Source organism: Cherax quadricarinatus, chromosome 65 (assembly GCF_038502225.1).
Source record: "Cherax quadricarinatus isolate ZL_2023a chromosome 65, ASM3850222v1, whole genome shotgun sequence".
Classification (NCBI taxonomy): Eukaryota; Metazoa; Arthropoda; class Malacostraca; order Decapoda; family Parastacidae; genus Cherax; species Cherax quadricarinatus.
The window spans coordinates 3,298,656-3,325,797 of record NC_091356.1 but is presented as its reverse complement, the minus strand read 5'-3'; the positions used below and the strand labels follow the sequence as shown (position 1 = coordinate 3,325,797).

At 41.0% G+C, this 27,142-nt stretch overlaps 1 protein-coding gene across 6 annotated transcripts in view; it reads left to right on the top strand.

Annotated features, from left to right (window-relative positions):
• The window catches only part of LOC128705543 (very long chain fatty acid elongase 7-like), a 149,646-nt gene that overhangs the window by 82,117 nt on the left and 40,387 nt on the right, over positions 1–27,142 (top strand). The window contains exon 1 of one of the 6 annotated variants that reach the window (XM_070098874.1): positions 25,257–25,395. The exons of 4 other annotated variants lie outside the window; for them this stretch is intronic. The gene's annotated coding sequence lies outside the window, so the exon portion shown is untranslated. Of the gene's footprint in view, positions 1–25,256; positions 25,401–27,142 lie in introns of those variants that run through there. One more of the 6 variants, XM_070098875.1, reaches the window with a different exon arrangement.

Sequence of the window (27,142 nt, the reverse complement as noted above, 5' to 3'; positions counted from 1 at the left end):
AAGTGTAAGCAAACACTAGGACATGTTAGAAAACGTTTTAGTCCTGGGTCCTTGATCACTTTTAACACAGAGAGACAGTATATGTTTAATCTCTGTGTGTTAGAAGTGATCAAACTTCCAGGACTTAAATTTTTTTTAATAAATATGTCCTAGTGTTTGCTCACGTGTCTTTCTAAACCAATTTATTAGTATCAATTACTAAAGTTTATACCAGTTTTATTATGGGAACGTTTGGCCTCCCTAGCGGCATCATAAAACCCATACAAAACCGTGAGAGTGAAACAGAGAAACACACAGTAGCGCAGAGGGATAACTAAATGATTATAACCGGCCATAATTTTTAAAGGGTTGACCGGTAAGCCAGCGGAAGGCCTCGGTCAAATGACTGAAAGCTCCAACAGCTGGTCATCGTCTAAGACACACGTCAGGAAACACTTGTCCTGTTTCCTGACGAACCTTACCTAAGCGCAGAGGGGCAAGTCAATATAAAACGCGGAGTTGACATTACATTCTTCCTGAGGACCTCCAGGGTTATGTAGCCCTGATAACATTCTTCCTGAGGACCTCCAGGGTTATGTAGCCCTGATAACATTCTTCCTGAGGACCTCCAGGGTTATATAGCCCTGATAACATTCTTCCTGAGGACCTCCAGGGTTATATAGCCCTGATAACATTGAAGAGGAATGTAACTGCACTTATAATAATGAAGAGGAATGTTGCTGCACTTATAATGAATGTAACTACACTTATAATAATAATATCTCCATTTCTACACGTGTGTACAAGGTATACAGGCTTAGCATTTCGGGAAAATTAGATCAATTTTGTCCCAGGATCCGACCCACACCAGTCGACTAACACCCTATTTTACTGATGAGTAGCAGGGACAGCAAGTGTCTTATGGAAACACGTCCTAATGTTTTCCAGCCGTACCAGGGAATCGATCCCCAGACCTCAATGTGTGAGCCGAGTTCACTAGCGATTGAACTGCGGGACACCCGTGTCATTAGCGACTGAAGGCATCGTCCTCTAAGGATCGTCAACACCCGTATGCTTGTCAAATCTCTTGAAAGACTTGTCATAATCTTCAACAGAGTGGTCACTGCTACCAGCACTACCACTGCGAATTTAACCAACAAGAAGCCCAGTCTGGTTGAAACCAAAGCCGGAGTTTGTCCCACCAGGTGGAGGTTGTGAAAAAATATATGTGGGAGAGACAGGCACAGACTTACTCACCTGTGTCAATGATTATATATACACTTGCCGTTCTGATACTGCCAATAACGCCTGTGTTATAGTCATGACCAGTTGAAGTGGAATGATGCCAGAATTATTGTGAAAGAAAAAAAATTACTGAAGTGTCGTTGTTTAGAATTTTCGCGTTATTACGATTTCGTGAGTCATAACTTCAGTCATATGTCTTGACAGTGAAACTGCACTTGCCACTGGAAGCTTGAATATCGCCGGAGTTTCGGCTAAACTGATTTTAGGAGCTCAGCACACGGCTGTCAGGTGATGTCACTAACCATTTTATGTACCATACCTATACTTCAATTGACCTCCACGCTATTGTATATTTCCCTGTTTTACTGTCTCGTCTTTTTGGTGGGCAAAACGTTTCCATAACTGCGTGACCACAGCCAGGGCCACTAATGCCCTGATAGCGTTAGTGCCGCCCCAACCTCCACCGCCGCCGCAAAAGCTGCAGCAGCGGCGGAAACTGCTACAGCGGTATCAGGAAGTGCTGCAGCAGTCACATTAACTACTCCAGCAGCAGCAGCAGAAACTACTACAACAGGAACTGCTGCAACAGTATTAAGAACTGCTACAGTAGTATTAGGAACTACTACATGAGTATTAGGAACTGCTTCAGCAGTAGCAAGAACTGCTGCAGCAGCAACAACCATAGCACCACAGTTGTAATTGCGACGCTACATGACTGTGCAAAAGAATCATTCGTAAGTGGTGTTACACAATAAAAACTTGTCTGCATTTTCATTCTTGATAACCTTGAGATTATCCGGAGTACTTACGTGGAAGTTTTCCTAGCAAACAGCTTATGGCAAACCCAACAGGAAATGTAAATATCTTGTTTCTGTGAGTGACTAGTGTGGTAATGTCCTTTAATGTCCTGATTGTGTAAACAATATGTGAGATCGACTCAAGGTTCACCGGGTAGCCGCTTCACCTTCGCCCTTATGCCACGATAACACGTGAGTACAGTATGCAATTCGAGTTCGTATCATAATTAACTAATGATAGAGCTGGTTAAAGTCCTGGCGTTAATTACCTCATGACACGGTGGTTAGCGTTACATATTGGTAGAATGATCTGTATCTCAGGTTCGGTAAATTGCGGGGTGTCGTTGAATGTTTAAGATTAGAATAGGGAAGCACTGCATTATGCTTAATGAATTAATCGTATACAATACCGCAACCGACAAGTTGATTAGACACGTGTACAAAACTTGGGTATATGCATTAACGAAAGTTTTCGCCTGCGCAGCAGGCTTGTTCACTCGAATAGAGATTCTATACTGGAGACATTGGAAGAGGTAGAAAGGTCATTTTTAAGGTGTTTAGCTCTGTAGCCGTGACTGAAGGTGTTCGATCACATAGCCTAAATGAGGTGCGAGGAAGAAGACTTATACAATGAAGCCAGAGGCGAGGTGTAGCAGTTGGAGACAGCATCACATGTAGGCAGGGTCCACTAGTGGAAGTAGATCCAGTAAACTGTTTAGCATGCCCTCTGCGCCAAGATTCCACGGTGCTGCTGTGTCAGACAAATAGCATTCTGTTAATGACATACAGTACCGATAAATCGATGTATTAAACACATGCGCAGCAATTAGGTATCTTCAGTGTTGAAGCATTTCGCTTACACTGCTCGCTTCTTCAGTCTAATATACATGCGATTTTATACTGAAGACAGAAGGCGAAGTGGATAGGCAATCTTTACGGTGTTTAGTCCCTTAGCTTTGAGAGGTGTTCGGATCCTAAGCCTTGATAGGTGTTCATTTCATTAGTTTTGATTGAATTTGTTCGTTCTCTGAGACTGGAAACTTATTTACTAGAGATAGCCGTTAGGTGCAGCAGTTGGAGACGGCATCACAGGTGAGTGGGGCCAACTAGTGGAAGTGAGTCATGCCAATAAACTACCTGTAAAGTAAAAGGACACAAGTGCAACTAATGTGACATTTTATTGTGGCACCGTTTTGCTCTCCAGGAGCTTAGTCAAGCCGTTACATGGCTTGATAAAGCTCCTGGAGAGCGAAACGTTGCCACAATAAAATGTCACATTAGTTGCACTTGTGTCCTTTTACTTTGCATATTATCGGTAATTCTACCAACATTATTACAATAAACTACCTAGCAGTGGAATTGAAGACGATATCCTCAGTCCCTTAATATAATCAAACAAGTCTAATACAGCAGCATCATGGAATCTTGTCATAGATGCAACAAACAACTGAACAATTGTCATTTTCCAACAAAACCGCCAACATGAATCAAAGTACATATTAAACGTTCTAATAGGAAAACATTTTTCTGCAGACTGTGTCTATATCAAACGTTTCTTTGTAGACTGTCTATATCAAACGTTTCTTTGTAGACTGTGTCTATATCAAACGTTTCTTTGTAGACTGTATTTTTATAAAACGTTTCTTTGTAGACTGTGTCTATATCAAACGTTTCTTTGTAGACTGTGTCTGTATCAAGCGTTTCTTTGTAGACTGTGTCTGTATCAAGCGTTTCTTTGTAGACTGTGTCTGTATCAAGCGTTTCTTTGTAGACTGTGTCTGTATCAAACGTTTCTTTGTAGACTGTGTCTGTATCAAGCGTTTCTTTGTAGACTGTGTCTGTATCAAGCGTTTCTTTGTAGACTGTGTCTGTATCAAGCGTTTCTTTGTAGACTGTGTCTGTATCAAGCGTTTCTTTGTAGACTGTGTCTGTATCAAGCGTTTCTTTGTAGACTGTGTCTATATCAAACGCTTCTTTGTAGACTGTGTCTACATCAAACGCTTCTTTGTAGACTGTGTCTACATCAAACGCTTCTTTGTAGACTGTGTCTATATTAAACGCTTCTTTGTAGACTGTGTCTATATCAAACGCTTGTTTGTAGACTGTGTCTATATCAAACGCTTCTTTGTAGACTGTGTCTATATCAAACGCTTCTTTGTAGACTGTGACTATATCAAACGTTTTTTTTTTTTTTGGGGTAGACTGTGTCTTTACCAAAAAATATTATAACTTTCCTAGTTACTTCATAGAAATAATTTTCCATATAATCCAGCAGAATATTTCTTTGCGATTCAATTAATTTCGAAGTTAAAATTTCCTCTGCTGCTTTTATTTGTCTCTAATTCACAAGGCATAAATTAGAAACTGATGTTTCTGTGGTTCCTGAATCATTACCAAGTCTGGAGTTGGGGAGAAAGCGGAAGAAAGTCAGATGTCAGGCGAGGGCAGAGGAAAGTGCTCGGTGTTTGCTCACTGAAATGCTTCAACAAACTTGAGATTTGCTGGCCAGCTTGTTCTTAGATATTATTCACTGTAACTCACCCCATTCCCATTGTAAGACTTCTGCACAAGTTATCAAGAAAGATGAAGACGTATGACACTACCCCGCATCTCTTCCTACGGTGCCCTGTGGCCTGGTGGCTAAAGCTCTCATTTCACAGGGCCAGGTGTACGGGTTCGATTCTCGGCGAGGGTAGAAACTTTGGGCGTGTTTTCTTACACCGGTTGTCTATGTTCACCCATCAGTAAAATGGGTACCTGGGTATTAGTGGACTGGTGTGAGTCGCATCCCGGGACAACACTGACCTGATTTGCCCGAAATGCTCTGCATAAGCGACCTTCTGTATAGTAGTGTCATTGATGTTAGCTATGTCTGTATACCTTGTACATGTACTTGTAATAAATAAAGATATATTATTATACCTCGTGAGCCAGCGCCTGGTCACCTCAGGGAAGACCCGGACCGGGACCGTACCAGCGAACCATTTCCAATACGAACATAACCCAACCTTGATGTTAGTGGAGGGCTTCTGATTATAGGTGTTGGAACTATCTTTTATTATTATATTAATGGTAGACAGTACCGACACGTAGATGACTAAGACACATGTACAACACCTGGGTGTCTTTATTGATGAATAAGACACATGTGCAACACCTGGGAGTCTTTATTGATGAATAAGACACATGTGGAACTCTTTCGTATCTTTATATCCAGGAAAGATGCCGGAATGTGGTACCTGTGTCGTATTTAGCTAACCTACCTTTCGTTGGATTAATCCTAATTATATCCTATTCACCAGGCGCTGTATATTCCCTACAGATTTAGTGCTTCCCCGTGTTAATATAATATTTGATATAACCCATTTTGGCAGTACTTTAAGCATGTATAAAGACTCTTTAAGGAGGTTCCTCGAGCCTCGTGAAGGGCTCTTCATGCAAGGAATTGTAGTTACTTTCTGTTTCATTGGCTACAATCTGATTGTCGATTTTACAATATGGACGTATCCCATATACAAAAACGACTGTCCTCAGCCCCTTTGATTCCTGGTTCCATGGATGGGAAAATTAGTGTGTACCAGCATCTTCTGCCTCTTACTGTATTAATACTGGTAGAATTACCGACAGCATGTTAGGTAAAAGCACACAAGTGCAACTAATGTGACCTGTGGTCACCTGTACTTAACTCAGTGGTGACCTGTTCTTAATTAGTGGTGACCTGTACTTAACTCAGTGGTGACCTGTACTTTGTGAAGAAATGTCTTGTGTGCTCCCCGTGGACTGAACCAAGATGCCCTCCATCGAGCAACTTAAAGAAGAATTGAGGGTAGCGAAGATGGAGATACGGCGATTGACCGAGGAAAACAAGAGGATTCGTAGTAGTCCTCCTGTTTCGAGTCCTCAGGTCAAGAAGGGATCGTGGTCAGTGGCTGGACAGCAGGGGACGACGAAGTTGACGATCAAGAAGACGAATGGAAAGCCAGAAACGATGAAGAAGAAAGAGACTGCCGTGGAAACACCTGTGGAAATCTCGAACGCATTCTCGGTGCTACCCGACGAATGTGAGTCGACTACTGGGATCGTCACGACGAACGACAACAAGGAAGGTAAGAATATTGTTGTTGTTGGTGATAGCCAGGTTAGATACATGGATAGGGCATTCTGCTTGAAGGACAGGAGTAGGAGACAGAGGGTTTGCTTTCCTGGGGCTGGGATGGAGGACATTGCTAGCCGGCTTGACAACATCATGAACGGTAATGGGATCAATCCTATTATTTGCCTCAGTGCTGGAGGCAATGATGTAGGCAAGCGTAGAAGTGAGGATTAAGTTAGAAAGTTCAGGACAGCTATAGACATAATTAGGAAGAAGGGGGGCGCCCTGTTATATGTGGCATTTTGCCAAGAAGAGGTGTTGGTTATGAATGGTTGTCCAGAGCAATTGGTATTAATTGTTGGCTGGATAAACACTGTAAGGATAATGCAGTACCATTCATTGACAACTGGGACAACTTCTATGGCCGAAATGACATGTATGCCAGGGATGGGGTTCACTTATCCAGGGCAGGTGTGGGTTTTCTTGCTAACTCAGTTGAGGGGGTTGTTAGGACTTTAAACTAGGATTAGTTAGAGGTATGGGTTTAGAAATGATAGATAATGAGTATGGATATATTGACTTATGCTCTGATATTAAGAATCTTAATAGTAACTGTCATGGAGAAACTCTGGGTAATGATAATTTCAGAAATTGTGTAAAAACAAAGATGAATAGGAAAAATGTGCATTAGAAAAAACATATGATGGTATTTTATGCTAACAGTCGAAGTGCAAGAAATAAAATTAATGAACTACGTTTGGTAGCATGTGCTGGAAACTTTGATATCATTGCATTAACTGAAACGTGGTATGATTTAAAGAGTCGGGATATGACTGCTGAGTGTAATATTCAGGGATTTAAGTTGTTCAATGTGGATAGATGTAATGGGAAGGGGGGAGGAGTTACATTGTATGTTCGAGAAAATATTAATTGTTGCATAAAAACAGGTATAAAAATAGATGGAGCAGTAACAGAGTCTGTTTGGGTAGAGTTCGTGGAGGGTCAAGAAAAACTAATTCTAGGTGTAATATACCGACCTCCAGGCTTGGATCACGATTGAGGGAGACTTCTTTGGGACGAAATTGTTAGGGCTTCTGGATACAGTAACATAGTCATAGTAGGGGACTTTAACTTTAGTCAAATTGACTGGAATTCTTTGACAGGTAATCTAGAATCCAGTGGCTTTATGGAAACAGTTCAGGACTGTTTTCTGAAACAGAGCGTAACTGAGCCTACAAGGGGTAATAATTTGCTAGACCTAGTCTTGTCAAATAAGGAAACACTCGTGAATAATCTGGAGATCACTGAAGAGCTTGGCGCAAGTGATCACAAATCCATCACGTTTAGCATTAATTGGGAATGCAAGAATAATGATAATACAGTAAAAATCCCTGATTTTCGTTCTGCCGATTATAATGGACTTAGGGAACATCTATCTAATCTTGACTGGGGTTATCTAGCTAATGATTTTATTGACGATAATCATACTTATGAATATGAAGGGATCTGCTTTTATGATTGTTTTCTTAATAATGTACACAGTGGCCAGAGTATATACATTCCCCAGAGAGAAATTAGGTCTAATAATAACGATCCCAAATGGGTTAACAGGAGGCTAAAGCATCTATTAGGGGAGAAAAGGGGAATTTATAGGCGCATCAGAAGAGGAGAGGTTAACCTTACTGACCAATATGTTCAGCTTAAAAGAAAAGTAAAAAAGGCGATTAGAAAGGCTAAATGTGACTATGAAATTAGAGTTGCTAATGAATCAAAGACTAATCCAAAGGGGTTCTTTCAAGTGTATAGGACGAAGGTGAAGGAAAAAGTAGGACCTCTGAAAACTGGGAATGGACAGCTGACGGATAATGAACTGGAAATGTGTTCCTTATTTAATGACTATTTTTGTCAGTTTTTACACAGGAAGATGTAAATGAGATTCCAGTAATTAACAATTATTTAGTTCCTGATGAATTTAAGTTAACTAATATTACTGTCACGAGGGACATGGTTATTAAACAGATAGACAAACTGAAGCAAAATAAGTCCCCGGGACCCGATGAGCTGTTTTCCAGGGTACTTAAGGAATGCAAGATGGAGCTTAGTCAGCCATTAACGAGTGTATTCAATGCGTCCATCCTTACCGGTGTTGTGCCAGAGTTGTGGAAGATGGCTAATGTGGTTCCTATATTCAAATCAGGGGATAAGTCCACTCCTTCAAATTACCGTCCAATAAGCCTGACATCTATAGTGGGCAAGTTATTAGAATCAATTATAGCTGACATTATCAGAAGTCACCTTGAAGAGCATAACTTGATAAATGAATCTCAGCATGGATTCACGAGAGGTCGTTCCTGCCTGACAAACTTACTGACGTTCTTCAATGGAACATTTGAGGCAGTTGACAGTGATAAGGAATATGATATTGTTTATTTGGATTTTAGTAAAGCCTTCGATAGAGTACCTCACAAGAGACTCTTAAGAAAAGTGGCAGCTCATAGTATAGGAGGTAAAGTTCTAGCATGGATTGAGGCATGGCTTACCAATAGAAAGCAGAGAGTTACCATTAATGGAGTGAAATCTGAATGGGGATTAGTCACTAGTGGCGTTCCACAAGGATCAGTTTTAGGCCCTCTCTTGTTCATAATTTACATTAATGACCTTGATGAAGGGATTACGAGTGACATGAGTAAATTTGCTGATGATACAATTCACTCTGAAGAGGATATCAATGAACTCCAGGACGATTTGGACAAATTAAGGTCTTGGTCTGAAAAATGGCAGATGAAGTTCAATGTGGATAAGTGTAATGAAAATAACCCTCGAAGCTATAATCTAGGTGAAGTAGAGCTTGGTCATACAGAATGTGAAAAAGACTTGGGAGTCATGGTAAGCAGAAATCTAAAGCCAAGACAGCAGTGCCTCAGTGTGCGCAACAAGGCCAACAGATTACTTGGATTTATCTCAAGAAGTGTAAGTAACAGAAGTCCAGAAGTTATTTTACAGCTCTATACATCACTAGTGAGGCCTCATTTAGATTATGCTGCTCAGTTTTGGTTCCCTTACTACAGGATGGATATAGACTCATTAGAGAACATACAGAGAAGAATGACTAAAATGATTTACTGTGCAAGAAACCTCCCGTATGAAGATAGACTCAAAGCCTTAAATCTCCACTCTCTGGAGAGGCGTAGAATGAGGGGAGATATCATTGAAGTGTATAAGTGGATGACGGGCATAAACAAGGGATATATTAATAAAGTACTGAGGGTGTCGAACCAGGTAAGAACCAGGAATAATGGATTTAAGTTGGATAAATTTAGATTTAGAAAGGACATAGGTAAGTACTGGTTTTCTAACAGAGTTGTAGATGCGTGGAACAGTCTTCCCAGTGGGGTGATAGAGGCTAGGACCTTGGGTAGCTTTAAGAAGAGACTGGACAAATATATGAGTGGGAGGGGCTGGGTTTGATTGGTGTCATTGGGTACGGGAGTTATTTCTTGGAGTTATTTAATGGTATAAAATATCGACAGGATGTTAGGTAAGACACATATGCAACAGTTAGGTATCTTTATTTTGAAACGTTTCGCCTACACAGTAGGCTTCTTCAGTCGAGTACAGAAAAGTTGATGGAAGCAGAAGAGACTTGAAGACGATGTAATCAGTCCATCACCCTTAAAGATTTGAGGTGGTCAGTCCCTCAGTCTGGAGAAGAGCATTGTTCCGAATTCTGAAACAATATGAAGTTGAAAGGACAGAATGGAGCCTTATATAGCGCCAGGAGGTGAGACGTAGGTCACTTTGGGAGGTCAGGTCCCTCTCAAATCCTGCCGTTCTCACTAGTAGAGGTTGTCGAAGTTGATTTCAGGTCTGTACCAAGATACCCTTGTGTCGCAGTGTCTGACAGATTGAACATTAAAATGGTATAAAATACCGACAGGATGTTAGGTAAGACACATATGCAACAGTTAGGTATCTTTATTTTGAAACGTTTCGCCTACACAGTAGGCTTCTTCAGTCGAGTACAGAAAAGTTGATGGAAGCAGAAGAGACTTGAAGACGATGTAATCAGTCCATCACCCTTAAAGATTTGAGGTGGTCAGTCCCTCAGTCTGGAGAAGAGCATTGTTCCGAATTCTGAAACAATATGAAGTTGAAAGGACAGAATGGAGCCTTATATAGCGCCAGGAGGTGAGACGTAGGTCACTTTGGGAGGTCAGGTCCCTCTCAAATCCTGCCGTTCTCACTAGTAGAGGTTGTCGAAGTTGATTTCAGGTCTGTACCAAGATACCCTTGTGTCGCAGTGTCTGACAGATTGAACATTAAAATGGTATAAAATACCGACAGGATGTTAGGTAAGACACATATGCAACAGTTAGGTATCTTTATTTTGAAACGTTTCGCCTACACAGTAGGCTTCTTCAGTCGAGTACAGAAAAGTTGATGGAAGCAGATGAGACTTGAAGACATGTAATCAGTCCATCACCCTTAAAGATTTGAGGTGGTCAGTCCCTCAGTCTGGAGAAGAGCATTGTTCCGAATTCTGAAACAATATGAAGTTGAAAGGAGAGAATGGAGCCTTATATAGCGCCAGGAGGTGAGACGTAGGTCACTTTGGGAGGTCAGGTCCCTCTCAAATCCTGCCGTTCTCACTAGTAGAGGTTGTCGAAGTTGATTTCAGGTCTGTACCAAGATACCCTTGTGTTGCAGTGTCTGACAGATTGAACATTAAAATGGTATAAAATACCGACAGGATGTTAGGTAAGACACATATGCAACAGTTAGGTATCTTTATTTTGAAACGTTTCGCCTACACAGTAGGCTTCTTCAGTCGAGTACAGAAAAGTTGATGGAAGCAGAAGAGACTTGAAGACATGTAATCAGTCCATCACCCTTAAAGATTTGAGGTGGTCAGTCCCTCAGTCTGGAGAAGAGCATTGTTCCGAATTCTGAAACAATATGAAGTTGAATGGACAGAATGGAGCCTTATATAGCGCCAGGAGATGAGACGTAGGTCACTTTGGGAGGTCAGGTCCCTCTCAAATCCTGCCGTTCTCACTAGTAGAGGTTGTCGAAGTTGATTTCAGGTCTGTACCAAGATACCCTTGTGTCGCAGTGTCTGACAGATTGAACATTAAAATGGTATAAAATACCGACAGGATGTTAGGTAAGACACATATGCAACAGTTAGGTATCTTTATTTTGAAACGTTTCGCCTACACAGTAGGCTTCTTCAGTCGAGTACAGAAAAGTTGATGGAAGCAGAAGAGACTTGAAGACATGTAATCAGTCCATCACCCTTAAAGATTTGAGGTGGTCAGTCCCTCAGTCTGGAGAAGAGCATTGTTCCGAATTCTGAAACAATATGAAGTTGAAAGGACAGAATGGAGCCTTATATAGCGCCAGGAGGTGAGACGTAGGTCACTTTGGGAGGTCAGGTCCCTCTCAAATCCTGCCGTTCTCACTAGTAGAGGTTGTCGAAGTTGATTTCAGGTCTGTACCAAGATACCCTTGTGTCGCAGTGTCTGACAGATTGAATATTAAAATGGTATAAAATACCGACAGGATGTTAGGTAAGACACATATGCAACAGTTAGGTATCTTTATTTTGAAACGTTTCGCCTACACAGTAGGCTTCTTCAGTCGAGTACAGAAAAGTTGATGGAAGCAGAAGAGACTTGAAGACATGTAATCAGTCCATCACCCTTAAAGATTTGAGGTGGTCAGTCCCTCAGACTGGAGAAGAGCATTGTTCCGAATTCTGAAACAATATGAAGTTGAAAGGACAGAATGGAGCCTTATATAGCGCCAGGAGGTGAGACGTAGGTCACTTTGGGAGGTCAGGTCACTCTCAAATCCTGCCGTTCTCACTAGTAGAGGTTGTCGAAGTTGATTTCAGGTCTGTACCAAGATACCCTTGTGTCGCAGTGTCTGACAGATTGAACATTAAAATGGTATAAAATACCGACAGGATGTTAGGTAAGACACATATGCAACAGTTAGGTATCTTTATTTTGAAACGTTTCGCCTACACAGTAGGCTTCTTCAGTCGAGTACAGAAAAGTTGATGGAAGCAGAAGAGACAATGCTCTTCTCCAGACTGAGGGACTGACCACCTCAAATCTTTAAGGGTAATGGACTGATTACATCGTCTTCAAGTCTCTTCTGCTTCCATCAACTTTTCTGTACTCGACTGAAGAAGTCTACTGTGTAGGCGAAACGTTTCAAAATTAAGATACCTAACTGTTGCATGTGTGTCTTACCTAACATCCTGTCGGTATTTCATACCATTTTAATGTTCAATCTGTCAGACACTGCGACACAAGGGTATCTTGGAACAGACCTGAAATCAACTTCGACAACCTCTACTAGTGAGAACGGCAGGATTTGAGAGGGACCTGACCTCCCAAAGTGACCTACGTCTCACCTCCTGGCGCTATATAAGGCTCCATTCTGTCCTTTCAACTTCATATTGTTTCAGAATTCGGAACAATGCTCTTCTCCAGACTGAGGGACTGACCACCTCAAATCTTTAAGGGTGATGGACTGATTACATCGTCTTCAAGTCTCTTCTGCTTCCATCAACTTTTCTGTACTGGACTGAAGAAGCCTACTGTGTAGGCGAAACGTTTCAAAATAAAGATACCTAACTGTTGCATATGTATCTTACCTAACATCCTGTCGGTATTTTATACCATTTTAATGTTCAATCTGTCAGACACTACGACACAAGGGTATCTTGGTACAGACCTGAAATCAACTTCGACAACCTCTACTAGTGAGAACGGCAGGATTTGAGAGGGACCTGACCTCCCAAAGTGACCTACGTCTCACCTCCTGGCGTTATATAAGGCTCCATTCTGTCCTTTCAACTTCATATTGTTTCAGAATTCGGAACAATGCTCTTCTCCAGACTGAGGGACTGACCACCTCAAATCTTTAAGGGTGATGGACTGATTACATCGTCTTCAAGTCTCTTCTGCTTCTATCAACTTTTCTGTACTCGACTGAAGAAGCCTACTGTGTAAGCGAAACGTTTCAAAATAAAGATACCTAACTGTTGCATATGTGTCTTACCTAACATCCTGTCGGTATTTTATACCATTTTAATGTTCAATCTGTCAGACACTGCGACACAAGGGTATCTTGGTACAGACCTGAAATCAACTTCGACAACCTCTACTAGTGAGAACGGCAGGATTTGAGAGGGACCTAACCTCCCAAAGTGACCTACGTCTCACCTCCTGGCGCTATATAAGGCTCCATTCTGTCCTTTCAACTTCATATTGTTTCAGAATTCGGAACAATGCTCTTCTCCAGACTGAGGGACTGACCACCTCAAATCTTTAAGGGTGATGGACTGATTACATCGTCTTCAAGTCTCTTCTGCTTCCATCAACTTTTCTGTACTCGACTGAAGAAGCCTACTGTGTAGGCGAAACGTTTCAAAATAAAGATACCTAACTGTTGCATATGTGTCTTACCTAACACAGTAGTCGTTTTGATAAGGACCTGCCTCGCATGGGCCAGTAGGCCTTCTGCAATGTTCCTCCATTCTTATGTTCTTATGTTCTTATTGTGGGAACGTTTCGCTCTAGCTTTAAAGAATTACCTTTAAAGTACTACCTACTATCATATTCCCAACCTCCATTATTTGATCATCACTTTATTTGTTCACCACAAATTATTTTAGTCCCTTTTATATTGTCTCCTTTATTTTAGCTTTAAAAAACTACCTTAGCTCATTATTTTTACATTTGTTAAATAATTCAGGTGCTATTTTTTTTAGCTTTAGAATATTTACTTTATTTTTTACTTAATTCTAACTATAGATTCACTACAAATCTTATGATTACAAACATTGATCCTGATACCAACCTCTTATTTAATGACTTAAATTATTCAAACAGTTACTGTAATTACTACACAGCAGAACAATCAAAGGCACTTCTCAGAGCTAACAACAACATAACTATCTTTAACTACAATATCAGATCTTTAAGCAAGCATTATGAAGACCTCCTAGCATTACTAAATTCCTTGCATGCCAATATGTCCATCATTACACTAACTGAAACCTGGCTAAAGCCTGATACTACAGATGTCTATGCCATTCCTGGTTACACAGCCATACACAACTGTAGGCCAGACCAACAAGGGGGTGGCACTGCTATATACTACTCAGACCAACTAGAATGTATCACTAATACTTGCACAAGGGATGAACATGGGGAATATATAATAGCTAAATTCAAATCCAAATACCTACAAAAACCTCTCACAGTGATAAACATCTACAGAGTTCCACAGTCAAACATTAACCAATTTAGTCAAAACCTAGGAAGTATGATAACTGATGCACGCATGAACAAAGATCACTTACTACTCTCAGGTGACTTCAATATAAATCTCCTGCAAGACCAGGACCCACACGTTACTGAATTCTCAAACACAATGAGTAACTGCATGTTGCTACCAACAGTAACAAAACCTACAAGAGTTACAGAGACTAGTGTTTCCCTACTTGACCACATCTGGACCAACACCATATCCCCTTTAAAATCAGGCATAATAACAGATAATACCACAGACCACTATCCTACTTTCCTCATAACAACTCTTGGTAAAATACCCCAAGACACTACTAAAGTCACCTTCAGACTTCACAATGAGGCAGCCATTAATAACTTCACAACAGCAGTAACAAACATTGACTGGCACACTGAGCTAGAAATCTATACAGATACTGACGAATGTTTTAATAATTTTCTAAAAAAGACCCAATACCTTTATAACAAGCACTGCCCTAAAAAAAACTAAACAGATGACAGCTAAGAGACTGAACAGTCCCTGGCTAACACCCAGCATTCTCAAATCCATAAATACAAAACACCGATATGAAAAACAGTACAGAATGGGTCACATAACCAGAGACCAAACAAAACGTTACTCGTCAATCCTAACCAGCCTGATAAGAAGGGCCAAAAAATTTTATTATGAGAACAGATTATCCAACTTACGAGGTGATATAAAAAAGACCTGGAAGACCCTATCAGAAATTCTGGGAACAAAAAAGATATCACGACATAGCGAAATAAAATTAGCAAAATCAGATGAACCCCAACTCCCACCAACAGAAACAGCAAACAGACTCAATGATTTCTTCTCCACTATAGGTCAAAACCTTGCCAATAAAATCCCAAGCTCAGATACCCCACTAAATGACTACCTCACTGGCAACTACCCGAACACACTGTTCCTAGCTCCGACTAACCCATACGAAGTCTCCCTTATTATCAACGCACTGAAAAACAAGACAGGAGATTTAAATACCTTACCACCCTTTATATACAAAAAAGCGTCACAAGTACTATCACCAATCATTGCAACACTCTTTAACAAATCCATTGAATCCTCCACCTTCCCTACAGTTCTCAAAATAGCAAGGGTCACCCCGATCCATAAAGGAGGAGACCAAACAGAGTTGAATAACTATAGGCCAATATCCAATTTACACCCTCTCTCAAAAATCTTCGAAAAATTAATTCATAAACGAATCTACTCCTAGCTCATCTCCCAAAACATTCTCAACCCCAGCCAATTTGGATTCAGGCCCAATAAAAATACTAATGATGCTATTATACACATGCTAGAACATATATACACTGCAATAGAGAAAAAAGAAGTCCCACTGGGGATCTTCATTGACTTACGTAAAGCTTTTGATACAGTTGACCATGACTTGCTCCACGTAAAATTGTCACACTATGGTATTAGAGGGCACTCCCTCAACTACCTCAAGTCTTACCTCAGCAACAGAAGCCAATATGTGTACGCAAATGGGGCAAGCTCTTCCGCACAACTAATTACAGTTGGTGTCCCACAGGGAAGTGTCCTTGGCCCTCTTCTCTTTCTCCTATACATAAATGACCTACCAAATGCTTCGCAATTACTCAAACCCACACTTTTTGCAGATGACACTACATACGTCTTCTCTCACCCGAGCCCAGTCACGCTAGCCAATACTGTAAACACCGAATTACAGAAAATATCTACCTGGATGAGGACTAACAAACTTACACTAAACATTGACAAAACCTACTTCATTCAGTTTGGTAACAGAGCTACAGATGTACCGCTTAACATAACAATAAACGGATCACCTATCATAAAGCTAACAGAGGGAAAATTCCTAGGAATCCACCTCGATAATAGACTCAAATTTCATACACATATACAACAAATTTCTAAGAAAATTTCCAAGACTGTAGGCATACTATCGAAGATACGGTACTATGTTCCACAGTCAGCCCTCCTGGCCCTTTATCGCTCTCTTATTTACCCCTATCTCACCTATGGAATTTGTGCATGGGGCTCAACAACAATTAACCATCTCAGACCACTAATTACCCAACAAAAGCCTGCAGTTAGAATGATAACAAATTCTCACTACAGGCAACACACTCCACCAATATTCAAAACACTCAACCTACTCACCATACAAAACATCCATACTTATTACTGCACCTATTACATACATAGAACACTTAACTCTGATATTAACCCTCCCCTCAAACATCTTGCCAACCTCAACAGAACACATGACCATAACACAAGGCACAGATCACTCTTTGATGTTCCTCGTGTCCATCTCACGCTATGCAAAAACTCAATGCACATAAAAGGCCCTAAAATCTGGAATTCATTACCTGTAAATATAAAAGAAACACTACCTGTTTATAAATTCAAGTCTCTTCTCAAAGATCACTTACTCACTCAAAACCAAATATATACTGAATAACTGAACCTTATGTTACTCACAATTATATCACACAAATGTTAAACCTAGGACCCAATCTAACTTTATTATTTTTTTAAATACACTACCCAACAGAATACTCCATTCGACTGAATGTACAACAATGCAAGCAACCATATGACCTGTCTTTGTAATACTCATTTGTGCTTTATAGTTATCTGTTTACAATAATGATTTATCACTGATTTCATCATTGCTTAGTTAATCTTAAGTTAAATTAAACCAGCCCGTAATGCTATGCATATAAGTGGCTTTGGCATGCTGCTCTTACCTGTATTTTTTGTACCTCTGTATGTATGCTTAAATTACTAAATAAATAAATAAATAAATAAATAAATAAATAAATAAAATGTCACATTAGTTTCACTTTTATCCTTTTACCTAACATACTGTCTCTTACTGTTTCCTACTAACCTTTCTCTTCCCATGTTCCTGACACATTTCTTGCTCACCTTTCTCTTCCCATGAACTTGACTCTCGTGTTTCATTGTCTCAATTATATTCTCGGAACAGCTAGCCAAGTGGGTAGGAATCATTGAATCTGAGAAGTGGCTGCCTTGTGTGGCCTAAGAGGCCTGCTGCAGTGTTCCTCCATTCTTATGTTCTGTAATTCGGTAGCGTATCTGTCCTGTGCTTAGCGGATAGTCGACTGAGCCTCACCACTTCTTGCGTGACGAGCAACATAAGAACGTAAGAATGGAGGAACACTGCAGAAAGTCTACTGGCCCATGCAAGGCAGGTCCTAGCAACAGCAAAATAGTTTTAATCATTCGAATTTTGCATTTGTTATTTCGCTTTCGTGAATTATGTTGTGCAAGAAAGGTATAAAATACCGACAATATGAAAGTTAAGACACATGTGCAACATCTGGATATCTTTATTGTAGACGTTTCGCCATCCAGTGGCTTTATCAATACAGATTCTAGGACATAATAGGAAGACAGTAGAACTATATACAAAAGATGAGGTAATCAGTCCCTCGGTCTTGGAGTTAGTGTTCACAGCATCGTGGTGGAGGAGAATCTGGAGCAAAGGCAAGAAGACTGGCCAGTCTTCTTGCATAAATACACATGTAAAATACACAGCTTTAACAAGGTGTGTATTTCACGCAAAGAAAATCATTCACTTTAGTGAATACAATTTATTGATACAGAGAACAACAGGGTCTGGAGACTATGCTTGGAGGCTGCATTCATACAGACTCCCGATACAGTATAACAAAACAGGGAACATTAAAATGGTATAAAATACCGACAGATTGTTAGGTAAGACACATATGCAACAGTTAGGTATCTTTATTTCGAAACGTATTGTTTCAGACTATGGAACAATGCTCTTCTCCAGACTGAGGGACTGACTACCTCAAAACTTTAAGGGTGATGGACTGATTACATCGTCTTCAAGTCTCTTCTGCTTCTATCAACTTTTCTGTACTCGACTGAAGAAGCCTACTGTGTAGGCGAAACGTTTCGAAATAAAGATACCTAACTGTTGCATATGTGTCTTACCTAACAAAACAGGGAACCTTGAGTACTGCCATTCCACTCGTAAATTTAATGCTCAGGCGTAATGTTATATTATCACAGCTGTTAGGTAAGACACATATGCAACAGTTAGGTACCTTTATTATGAAACGTTTCGCCTACACAGTAGGCTTCTTCAGTCAAGTACAGAAAAGTTGATAGAAGCAGAAGATACTAGAAGACGATGTAATCAGTCCATCACCCTTAAAGTTTGAGGTGGTCAGTCCCTCAGTCTGGAGAAGAGCATTATCACAGCTGTCGACGATACCTGACATCAAGGTCTTCACAACTATTGATGATACCTGATGTCAGGGTCTTCACAACTGTCGACGATACCTGACGCCAGGATCCTCACAGCTCTTGATGATACCTGACTCCAAGGTCCTCACAGCTGTCAATGACACCTATCTTTTTGCACTTTTGTCACTTCATCTAATTCTGTACGTTGCCATGTTGTATTATTCCATGTATTATCTTAATAAATTTCGCCACTCGTGGCGAAACGTTTTCTCTAATAAATGTCCTGAGCTGTACATGGCTGTCTTTTTTCCACACATTATCAGTTGATGAGTAAGACACATGTCCAGCATTTGGGTATCTTTATTCTCAAAACGTTTCGCCTACACGTTAGGCTTCCTCAGATACAGAGAAAAGTAAATAGGAAAAAACAGTAGTAGTGGAGATATAAATATGATATAATCAGTCCCTCAACCTTGAGGAACTGTGTTTGAGGTGGTCAGTCCCTCAGCCTGGGAAAGAGTTAAGTTTCATAATCTGGAACAGTGCGAAGCTGAAGCATGAGACTGGGGTCTTATATACTGGCGAAGGTGAGGTGTGGAAGATCCTGAAGGCGTTGCAGGAGGCGGTGTCCACTAGTAGAAGCGTGAAGGCAAGAACTGAGGAGCACTGCAGCAAGCCTACTGGTTCATGCTAAGCAAGTTCCTGTCGAATTCAACCCTTCTCACTTATGGCATGACTAGTGGTTAAGCCATGAAGTTGTGGAAGCTGTCCTGGCCCGTGCTAGGATGGTCCTCCTCACACCAAACCCATTTTTTTAATTAACACAGTGGCCGTTTCCCACCGAGGCAGGGTGACCCGAAAAAGAAAAACACTTCCATTATCATTCACTGCTCAAAAACTGTAACATATCTCTACCCCTCCTTCAGAGTGCAGGCACTGTACTTCCCACCTCCAGGATTCAAGTCCGGCTAACCGGTTTCCCCGAATCCCTTCATAAATATAACTTTGCATACACTCCAATAGCACGTAAAGTCAAAAAAAATATTTGCCTCCAAGCGTCCCTGTCTAACCAATTTTTAAAGCTACAAGACGACCCCTATCATAGTGGTCGTTCATCTTTTAGTCCGTTCCTTGGCAAGGCGAGAACAACTAGGAATCGAGACTTTCTAGTGCTTAGCGGTCGGAGGATCGAGCCTTCACTACTACTTGAACTAAATAACCCACATTGGTTTAACACATCACATACATATACCAATGTCCTTTTTTGAGAGCACATGTCTGAAAAAAAACTTATGGTAAAAAAAAGTGGTCGAAATCTTGGTGAATGCGAATTTTGGTCATGGTACCAAAAAAAAGTAATTGACTTGGGAATGACTGTACGTTTTTTGTAGGTTGATACGACCATCTTGTGGAGCCCAGAATCATTGTGGAGCACTGAGCTTGTGGAGTCCAGAATCATTGTGGAGCACTGAGCTTGTGGAGTCCAGAATCATTGTGGAGCACTGAGCTTGTGGAGCCCAGAATCATTGTGAAGCACTGAGCTTGTGGAGCCCAGAGTCATTGTGAAGCACTGAGCTTGTGGAGCCCAGAGTCATTGTGAAGCACTGAGCTTGTGGAGCCCAGAGTCATTGTGGAGCACTGAGCTTGTGGAGCCCAGAGTCATTGTGAAGCACTGAGCTTGTGGAGCCCAGAGTCATTGTGGAGCACTGAGCTTGTGGAGCCCAGAGTCATTGTGAAGCACTGAGCTTGCGGAGCCCAGAGTCATTGTGAAGCACTGAGCTTGTGGAGCCTAGAGCCATTATGGAGCACTGAGCTTGTGGAGCCTAGAGTCATTGTGGAGTACTGACCTTGTGGAGCCTAGAGTCATTGTGGAGCACTGAGTTTGTGGAGCCTAGAGTCATTGTGGAGCACTGAGCTTGTGGAACCTAGAGTCATTGTGGAACACTGAGCTTGTGGAGCCCAGAGTCATTGTGGAGCACTGGGGTTGTGGAGCTCAGAGTCATTGTGGAGCACTGAGCTTGTGGAGCCTAGAGTCATTGTGGAGCACTGAGCTTGTGGAGCTCACAGTCATTATTAAGCAATGAGCTTGTGGAGCCCAGAGCCATTGTATAGCACTGAGCTTGTGAAGCCTAGAGTCATTGTAGAGCACTGAGCTTGTGGAGCCTAGAGCCATCGTGGAGCACTGAGCTTGTGGAGCTCACAGTCCTTATTGAGCAATGAGCTCGTGGAGCTCACAGTCATTACTGAGCAATGAGCATGTGGAGCTCAGAATCATTGTGGAGCTCAGAATCATTGTGGAGCTCAGAGTCATTGTGGAGCTCAGAGCCATTGTGGAGCTCAGAGTCATTGTGGAGCTCAGAGTCATTGTGGAGCACTGAGATTGTGATCAATTGAATACTGGAACAATCACTGAATGACTGAATCCCTTAGTGAATCACTGAATCCCTTGTGGATTCTACAAATCATGATTCTACAAATCATGAGATAGACACTCTGCTCAGAGGTGTGCCAGAACCGGTTTCCTGGTTGCGAAAATCAACCTTGAGATGAAGGAAAATTTTAGGGTCGTAAGACAGGACCTTGAGGAACAACAGATTTGTAATGTATAAGACTAAGAAACAACAAGGAAAACAATATGTATATATGAAGAAGATTTATGCTAATGAGTGTACAAGATTATTGTTATTCTGAGGATGTTGAAAATTCCCAAAGGCGAAATGTGTGGACATTGTGGCGATGCTCCAAAAAATCTCGAAGCTCGACTGGTAAAGCAGCTCACACACTTGAGTGTGCGTAGTTCATTCCCCGGTACTGGTGGAAAAAATTTGGGGTGTTTCCTTAAGATACCTGCTGTCCCTGTTCGCCTAGCAGTAAGTAGGTACCTGGGTGTTAGCCGACTAGTGTGGGTAGCATCCTGAGAACAAAATTAATCTAAGTTGCCCGAAATGCTGTGCATATCCAGGGACTTTCTATATTATGTCACTGATGTCAGCTAGGTCAGTAGAAGTTGTGTCATGTACTTGTAGAAATAAAAAAATATTATTATTATTATTATTTTTATTATTATTATTATTATTATTATTATTATTATTATTATTATTATTATTATTATTATTATTATTATTATGATTATTACATACACGATACATAGACTGTATTATAAGCAATGATAGCACCTGTGTCTTGTAACTATTTAATGTATAATATTTCATTCTAAGGTCATTACATATTTGGCGAGCATAAAAAGTATGTAAAACGAATTTTGCTAAAATACTAGACAATTCTGACCTCAGACTCCCTAGTTTAATTTGTTTGTGCAACTAGTGTTCGTAGGTCGACGCTGCTGTCTTTACTAGCAGTTAAGACACTGACGCTTCCTAACTGCACTCAAGAAACAGTGGTGTCAGGTCACACTCTATTCACCTGGAATCATACATAATCAATATATCCTGTGGAGATATGACTTATTTACGTTTATGCTGTCTTTCAGAGTTCTAGTTAACCTCTAGAACTAGGAACAGGATGAGGAATAATGAGGTATCGCATGAAAATTATGTAGAGCATTGACAACGTATGTATCTAGGCGGATTAAGGAGCCGATGATACATAGGGCGAGAAAATTTCAGGCTTCTGAGTACCACAACAGACATTTCATATGTTCCATTACCTTATAAACAGCAATGGTAATTAGCGATGGGTCTGTAATATTCCATTCAAGAGATAAAATCCATTCGGGGCAAATATGATTGAAGAGGTTTATGAAATGTACTGTTGAGTTGAAGTAATGAAGAATATGGACATGGTGGGGATGCCCGGGTGTTGTGCATGTGTCATTTCATCCTGTCGGTATTATATACAATTCTTGTACTACTACTACTACTACTACTACTACTACTACCTCCACCTCTTCCTGCCTATATATAGCCGTCCTGCTCCACCTCTGTTAGTGGGATCGACACCATGCCTAACCCTTCTAGGGTAGGGTAGGTGCCTGAGCCCGAGCCTTTAGCTCATAAGACTGTCATTCCCATTTGCCCCCATGAGGCGGGGATGACAGACCAGAGGGGCCTAGCTTGTGGCTAGGCCTGGGGACAGTTGGTCCCAAAGAAGAGGAGGTACTTGTGCCTCCTCCCATGGGAGACTTAGGTCTCAGACACTCCCTAAAGAGGGAGCCAAGGCCGGGCCACCACTTGGAAAAGGCCCGGGCCGGGAGAATACCGGCTAATCTTTAACTAACTAACCTCTGTTAGTGTGACTTTGTCAATGGTCCAAGTCGGACCGAAACGTCGTCGTAAGCTTCTCTCTTTTATGTGCGGGTTATTTGTGTATGGACATGGTATACTGAAGCTTAGTTGCTGTTGGTTGTCACACGAATGGTGTTGATATGAGTTTGTAAAGTGCGAAGCGGACGTTGTGAGACGTAAAATCTAGTGAGGTAAACTCTCACTAGGGGTTGACCCGAAGGAAGGAAGGCAATATATGTATCTCTTGGGAAAGATGAACGAGGTGATGAGCAAATGCTTTGGTAGATTCGACAGGTCCTCTTCTGGCGATGCCTAATAAGACTAATTCAGTTAATTCTCGCCCCTTTTATTACGTACATTTATTTTCCAATTCTGCTTTAATGACATCTCTTAATTTCTTCCTTGTTACGTTCACCCCATATTTTACTTGTTCCTTCCTCCTTGGGAGGTTGAAACTATTCTTGTTCCTTTCCCCTTCCTTGTCCACTACGAATTTCGAACTTACAATCACTCTTTCTTGAATACTTTATCACCTCGTGATATAGCCGCGCACACTATATAGATGGGGTCCAACTCTGGTGTAAATTGTGGGACCCACAGCCTCGGAGAAGTGGATAAAAAGGCTTCAAGGAAGAATATTTGGATTTCTTCCTGAAGTCGTTTGAATATTCCACTTCCCCTACCACCCCATCTTTTCATTCTTTTTACCAATAGATATATTTTATTGCATAATACAGTACAAAAGATTTAAGTGATACATTGTTAATATAAAGATGGTATATACATTACATGAGGTGTATATATATATATATATATATATATATATATATATATATATATATATATATATATATATATATATATATATATATATATATATTCCGTGTCCCCGTATTGTTTGTAACGACTTTACAAAGCTCCTGGACAGCGAAATGTTGCACAATAAAATAACATATTAGTTGCACTTGTGATCTTTAATTTAACATGGAATGAAGATGTCCGGAGCGAAAAGGAGTATATTTTCTTTGAGTATGGAGTGAAGATCTAAGATGCTATTGGAATTGTAAATTTGTATCTACACAGAGACTCAGAGAAGTCAGTCTGCAGGACTGTAATTTTGAAAGTGATGGGGGGGGGGGAAGGAAAAGTTACGTGATGATCGCTCACTATAGTAAAATGAGGAACTGTAAAGGAGTGCTACCTCAGTCAAGTTAATCACTCGACTGCATTACCCTTTATGGTACTGTGTGTGATGGTATTTGAGAGTATGTGTGGTGTGGTGTGTGTGTGTGTGTGTGTGTGTGTGTGTGTATGTGTGTATGTGTGTGTGTCTGTGCGTGTGTCTGTGTGTGTGTGTCTGTGTGTATGCATGTGTGTCTGTGTGTGTGTGTCTGTGAGAGAGAGAGAGAAAGAGAGAGGGGGGAGGGAAGGCTACTATTTTAGATATGAGTGAACCTACAAATTTCTTTTCTCTGCCCGTTCCTCTCTCAGCGCCATCTCTTTTACAGTTCTTACACTATCATTGTTTTCAACCTGTGTTTCGGAGTCTCCTAACTGCTTTATTTGTATTCTCCTCGTGTATACTTGGCGAGGCCAAATATACACGAGGAGAATACAGATAAAGGAGAATACAAATAATTGTGACAGCGATACGCTGTCACAATTAAAGCACATTCTGCACATATCGCCTTCAACACCACGATTTGCTGCCTTACACTGGCTATCGTCCGACAAATGTAATATTAACCTGCATCACATCATAAAAAATACGAGTATATATATATTATGTACATGTGAAGCGGAAGACTCTTTGGCCTATTAACCCCAGAGGTTTAATAACCGAAAAAAAATGTGACTTACAATCATTGGTGTGTTAAGATCCTCTTCTTTATGACGAATACCACAAAATTCGACTGACCCCTAGATATTTATCTATTTACTGCGAGGTAAACAGTAGCAACAGGTGTTAGGGGACTTACCTACGCCTCTCGCGTGTTTCTAGTACGTCGTGAGCTTAATCTAGGTAAGAAGAGTCGTCAGGAAACATGGCAAATATTTCCTGACGTGGGTCTGTTATATAATGACCCGCCACTGGAGCTTTTGTTCATCTGATTAAGGCCTTCTGGTGGCTTACAGGACCACCCCTTTAAAAATTAAGGCTATAATAAATCACTGAACTATAACATCCCCGCTGTTAGGGGAATGTTATGGTCCGGTGATTTTTTAGTCCTCGTCAAAAAAAAAAAAATCCGAAACAAGATTTTAAAACCAAAATAAGCATCAAGCAAACAAGAGACAATCAGAAATTAACTTCGTAGCAACGTAGAAAAAATAACTGATTTGAATACTGCAAAAAAAGATCACTACCAATTCTAGACGCAGGCTGTGAGACCCAGAAGGAAAGATTAGCAAGCAGTTAGCCTTTGACGGTGAAGGAGGACGCACTTCTACTGTCCAGGTCAGGTAGTCAGCCTCACATACCGCACTGTTACGTTCACGATATTATGAAATTTTACTCCGTGTTGAGAGAAATACCGGGATATACGAACACATTAGGTCACACCCGTGTTCACATTGAGAGTTGGGTAAAATATGGCTTGTGTATCGAATAGTAGCGATTTCAGCTTACATCTAAATAACCTGGATTTGATCCTAGAATCAACAGGAACACTAGGCATGTCCTGCATCTGTTCATCTACCGCTGATTACGTACATGGGTGTTATCCCACTACTCTGAGCTAATGAACCAAAAACAATAAATCTATAGTTCGAAAATTTTCCTTGCTTTCTGTAGATAATCGTATATACGTATATATGTAAATGACCTTCCAGAGGGCATCGAATCCCATATATTCATATATAATGCAAAAATACATACGGGAGAGGATATAAACGTAGATTTATACATCTGGGAGAAAACTATACAAGGACCCCACAGGATATAAGCCAGATATAATGACTTTAGGTTATGCTGGGTAACTAATTCTTCGGATTAAACCGAATCAAATTTCAAATGTTATTTGTAACAAAGACCTTGAAGAATGAGACGCTTGTGTAACAAGTGTCATTCTTCAATTTGTCGGTTTTCTGAACCTTTTGTACCACCAAGAACTTGACCGACAGGAAAGGTCTCGTCTAGTAACACCAGCTGAACGCTGTATTCTCATTCTTTTCAAAATATAGCTGGTTACCCTTCCTGATTTTTTATAGTTATAGGTACAGTTATTTGGGGTCAATCGGTAGCTGAAGGAGTAGTACTTGTTAAGCTTCGCGGGCACCCAGGGATCCGCGGCACGCAGGGGTCCGCGGCACACAGGGGCCCGCGGCACACAGGGGCCCGCGGCACACAGGGGCCCGCGGCACACAGGGGCCCGCGGCACCCAGGGATCCGCAGCACACAGGGGCCCGCGGCACACAGGGGTCCGCGGCACACAGGGGCCCGCGGCACCCAGGGATCCGCGGCACACAGGGGCCCGCGGCACACAGGGGCCCGCGGCACACAGGGGCCCGCGGCACACAGGGTGGGTACCAGTGCTCTAGACAATCACTTTAACAAGAACAATGGACACCATTTCGAGAGATTCACTTCTTTGTCAGAATGCATTCGGGCCGAATAATACGGTTAACATTGCATCACATCACGAGGTTTAAGGCAACTTGCCTGTTATTTACACTCAGGTACACTTGATTACTCACTAAGATTCTTTGCTTATAGCCAGGTTGTTTTAAGTCCTGTTTCATAATATGCTCTTAACTAAACCGTCCTTTCACTGTTTATAGACCTTAACGGATTAGTTCACAAAGCTAGCAACGCAGCAACATTGCACAAGATATCAGACCGAGGATAAATGGTTATCTGCCTCAGTGAATTTCCACTATGAGAAGTATCTTGATATGGACGAAAAGTATTTTAATCAGCTAGGACTGTATACCTTGTACATGTACTTGTAGTAAATAAACATAAATAAGCCTCTCCCTCCTTATATCAAACCTAATTACATCTAATTCCGCGAGCGGTGTAGTGTTTGATAGAGACTAACTAGGTCAAGTGTAAGTAGGTTTGTTTGCCTAATTTCTCTATTATCCTAGAACTGAGATGTCTGCACCATATATGATTCAGATTTCTAGTCTCACTGGTGTGGTTCGCCTGGTGATACGGAGGTTTTAATTTTCTTTCTATTACTTTCATCCTTAACATAGTGACT